The following is a 4950-nucleotide window of genomic DNA, read 5'->3' on the forward strand; positions in this document are numbered from 1 at the left end:
CAATTACAATTTTAAGAATTAGATATAATAGCTACATATATACAATAATATTTTTAATTTTCAATTACCTAAAATCGTGAACTATTATAGCTAAGTTAGCATCAGGTATCCTAGGTCCTGTAGGTTGATTATGCAATTAGAATTCAATGTTTCGAATGTAGAATTGAAGACGGTAAGAATTTACAACTTTCAAATACATGAGATTCTGACCTTGGGCCACATATTTTAGGGAGGGGGCTACTAGCTCTAGGGAACTAGTTTTGCAAGAAAGTATAAAGAGCTTTGTATTGACCACGTTCTCTCTTACGCTCTTCTTTGATATGTTCTATTCTTTGGCCTATTTGATGGATTAAATCTTTGCACTCAGCTGAATGGCTAATTGATGTTGTGATGCCATGGGTACTAGAATATCCATAATAGCTTGTAGGAGTTGGACCCAATCCAAGTCCTCTTACTCGGTTGTGTCACTCCTTTCCAATTACTCGAGTCAATATCTGTGCTTCAACATTTTCCCACCTCCATCTACTACTTCATATTCAATTAGCTTTCATTTGCCTTTTCTGTATTTAGGTAAAAAGTTTGTAAAAGGTCTGTGATTTAGAAGGAAGAAATTAAAATGAAGAGTATTGGAGAATTAATTACTACCAAAATTTCTTGAATTTCTGCATTCATATGAGACCCATACCTTTTTTGTATAAGTTGCTTTGAAAAACTGAAAAGCCCAATTTTCTTCCAGTATTAAGCTCCTCACTCACCAAAACAATATGAAACAAAGTTTAACTACATAGAAAACCCTACAAAAATATCAGAAAGAAAAGAAACGTTATCTCAAAAGACATAACCATTTCTTACGATTTCTTTTTCTTTTCTAGAAAAACTTTTCAAACCAGACGTGTATCTATATTTCTGCAACTTTCAAGATGCAACCCCAACTTCTTCTGCTTCCTACATAATGACATGTACATTAAGTGACACACATGGTTTACCAATTTTAATATCACAAGAAAAAAAATTATTCTAAACTATCCTTTCCTCCAATACCAATGATCAATTAACTCTTCCCATTGCCATCTAATCATCCCTTCTAGATGCTTTCCCTTGTTCTCCTACAATCCATCTTCCCTTTTGAAATGTCATTTCTTCAAATCATGTTTGTAATCTCTCCATTTCTTTCCCAAAGACTTAAGCACATAGTCTTTTGGGAATTTCAAGAACAAAGACCGACTATGTATCAAAATTATAAATAATTTAATCATAATATTATAATCTAATGACATTTATTCAAGTGTAATCATAACACAAAGTTAAGTATGTAACCATACCTCAATGAAGTTTAATGATTCTTCCTTCAATGTTTTTGACACTTTATGCGAAGTCTCATATTGGAGGCCAATCCGTTAACTAGATCGAGAAAGCATACCTAAAAATGAAGAAAGTAATCGTGCCTTAGGTCCAACTGGCAACCCCAAATTGTTTCGCCCTAACCAAAACTTTTTCTTCGGGGGTAATGCCCACAGCTCCTTTAAAGTTGTTCACCCTCTTTTTGAATGTTGTCCCATACTAGCAACTATAACAATTAAGTTTCCCATTAGTCAAGAAGAATATTTACACCAACTTATGAAAAACTAAATTTGACCTACATTTACGTTAAGCACTTCAGTGGCAGATTCCACATTTTCCAATGTGTTGCCATTGTCTTGATTTGCATCTTCATCATTGCCATTTGAATCAGATGAAGATGAATGAATTGAGCTGCAAGGTTGAGCATCAGGCTTTCGAGTAGATTTTTTTGGAACATCATTCGTAGTAGCATCCTTGGCAGCAGTCTCACATTGGATCAATTGTATGCCCTTCAATTTTAATTTCGGCATCATGATATTATCTTCCATATGGGAAAAAAATTTCAGAACAAAGTTGTGACCAAGTCAAGCATGTATAAAAGCATATGAAAATTTTGGGTTTACATTCTTATACAGCTACACAACTCAAAACATGTGATCTTGATAATGTATTGATTAAAATATAAGACAACTCTAATCACATTTCCTTAATATCCTAACTCAAATTAGATATAAACTTGTATGTCAATTGTATTTGCAATCAACACATCTATGATCTAAGGAGATTTAAGAAGGCCCTCAAATATCTGCAAATGATTTTAATGCATCAATACAAAATGCATTGAATTAACCTCTTTGCACCTGAAAAGTTAAGTATAAGTACTGGTAATCAATAGTTCTCTTCTCTTTACATATATATATATATATATATATCTTCTTCTTATAATTAACCTAATTGGTTTAATGTAGCAGGAGTGATTACGGCATTAAGGTTGTAGGTGGAGTGTGTGTGTTTTTCTTCATTCATTATCTACACTGAACTATTGACAAGATCCCCTTGCTTATATCCCGCAAGTGCACGGGCTTGTCGAAGTAATAATCCCGGGTGAGCGGGGTCGAATCCACAGGGAGTAGGGAGTGCAAATACTTAATTTGATTCTTAGCTATGTGGAAGATCAATAGTGATTAGTGTGTAATTGATTCAATTCTCAACAATAAAAGCAACAAGTGAGAGAGCAAGAGTAAAGAAGAGGGTAAGGCAATCGATAAAGGTGGGATACTCGGATGATACTTCACCTAGGATAATCGTTTCAAGTGCAAGAACTCTCTATTATACTTCCTAATCAATGCTATGGTGAGTCGTGGAAATCCTCACATACATAGTCCCAAATCTAAGGTCAACTATGCCTAACTCTATACATGTCCCGGAGGAGAAATCGAACAATCTCAACACCTCGCATTCGCATAGAGTTGCAATGAGCTCTAGGGATTACAAGTGATAAATCTCTTCCTAAAAAATAGACCTAACCCTTTGGTCCAGACGAAAGGTCCCTAGCCACAATTAAGCCCTAGATACTAAGATCCTCTCAACGCTTCACTCAATTGCACGCGCAACTAGGCCCCAGCGGAGGTTCATCCCTTAGACCACTCACTCTATTATGGCCGCAAAGAACTCGAGGAACGGAGGTAGAATCTATCACACCAGAGGGGAAAGGGGACGCTCCTATACCTCTCGACTCACCCTCTCAACCCTCTCCAACCTAGCTTTGTCTAACACTCGTGGTGTGTCACTCACTCACAAGGTTACCAACAAGAACTCTCAACCCTAGTGTCACTCTAGGGGAAATGTTCATACAATTAAGCATTCAAGGTTGGAACTCACAATAAATATCAATTTATTAAAAGCATAATAAAGAAGTTCAATGAAACGAATACATCCTAGGGTTCACAATCATCCAAGCACCCACTAGGGGTTTAGCTCTCCATGGAGCTTAGTACAATCAATGAAATCGAATGTAAAAGCAATGAATCCATAAAGAAACCCCCTCGATGGTTGTGTCGATGGTCTTGTGGAGAGTCCTCTACTAGTCAGTCCAAAGATTCCTTCGTCACGGTATAGGATACGCCTCGATCGAAGCTCCCCTACCAACCTTCGTCCTAATGGAATCACGATGTCGAGCCATAGAACTTCTCAAAACCTTGGCCAATACCCTTGAAACCCCTAGTCAAGCCCTCTCGCAAGTTGGGGAAAAGATGGAGAAAAAGAATACCAAAAATCGGGCTGAATCGGCTTTAAATAGAGGTCTGGAATCGGGCGACTCCACTGGGCGTGGGACGTGACATGCGCCCAGTACGGAATTTCCACAGGGCGTGGATAATTTCCACTACGCCCTGTGGATTCTCTGTCTCTCGATTTCTCGGCGGTTGTGAGCAGTCTTTGCACAGAATTACTACATTGTTCTGCTATAGTCCTCGTGTAATACCCTGAACCTTTGGATATCTGTTGGAAAATATATTCAGGGTATTACTACGATTCTAGATAGAATTTTTCTACAGAGTAATCTTGTTGAGAAACCCCAAGGGGACAGAACAAGGACTTAAGTGTAAAAGTTTTTAAAAGATTTTGGGTTAAAGAGTAATAGAAAAAGGATTGATATAAAATGTTTCTGGCATCCAAGGACTGAAAGGTAAGTTGAAGGGATCATATGGAAATATTGTGTTATACTTCAAGGACCATTGGATAATTTGAAAGGATCTTTTGAGAATACTATTTTATAATTCAGGGACCATTTGTGAGTTTTTCAGAGACTGTTTTGTAAGGAATTATGTTTTGAGGGACTAAATGTAAATTTCGGCTGAAAGTTAAATTTGGAGAAAAATCTAGAGCTTGAGTGTTGTTCATCTTCTTCTCCACCATTTTTACTACATGAATCCCGAGGGTTAAAAATGAAGAAATGGGAAGAAATTTGAGGTTTTAAGGAGAGGACTTGGAGATCGCTCGGGAGTGAGCTCACGGAGGGATGACTAGGGCTTAGTAAGAAGCTTCCTTGTATTGTTTTTGGCATGTGTATGTATGCATGTATATATATGTATTTATGGTTGGATTTGATGAAAATGTTGATGAATTTGAAGAAATATTAATGAGAATGATGAGGGTGTTGTTTTGAGATGAAATTTGTGCCGAAAAACCTCAGATTTAGTGATAAATTGCTTGGATTGAGTGGAGTTGCTTTGCCGGATTCTATCGTAAGCGTTCATGTAGACCGAGATTAAAATTTGGTTTAGTTAATTAAATTGATGATTATGATGATTAAGGTGTTAATGATGATTGTTGGATTGAAAATGGGTTGAGTTAGTCCAATTGATTTGATTAGATTAAAACCAAGTTGGAATTGATTTGGTTGAGTTGGGCATGATCAAATCAAGTTGAGATGGACTTGGGTTTGAATGAGAATTGGTGTGGTTGGGTTTAATTGAATTAATTTGAGTTCAGGTTTGATCAAATCAAATTGAGTGTGGTTGGAATTGAATTGTTTGGTTAATTTGAGTTGGTTGAGATTGATTTGGGCTTGGTTTGGATGTTGGGCTAAGGATTTTTGGCTGAACCAAT

Source organism: Dioscorea cayenensis, chromosome 3 (assembly GCF_009730915.1).
Source record: "Dioscorea cayenensis subsp. rotundata cultivar TDr96_F1 chromosome 3, TDr96_F1_v2_PseudoChromosome.rev07_lg8_w22 25.fasta, whole genome shotgun sequence".
Lineage (NCBI taxonomy): Eukaryota > Viridiplantae > Streptophyta > Magnoliopsida > Dioscoreales > Dioscoreaceae > Dioscorea > Dioscorea cayenensis.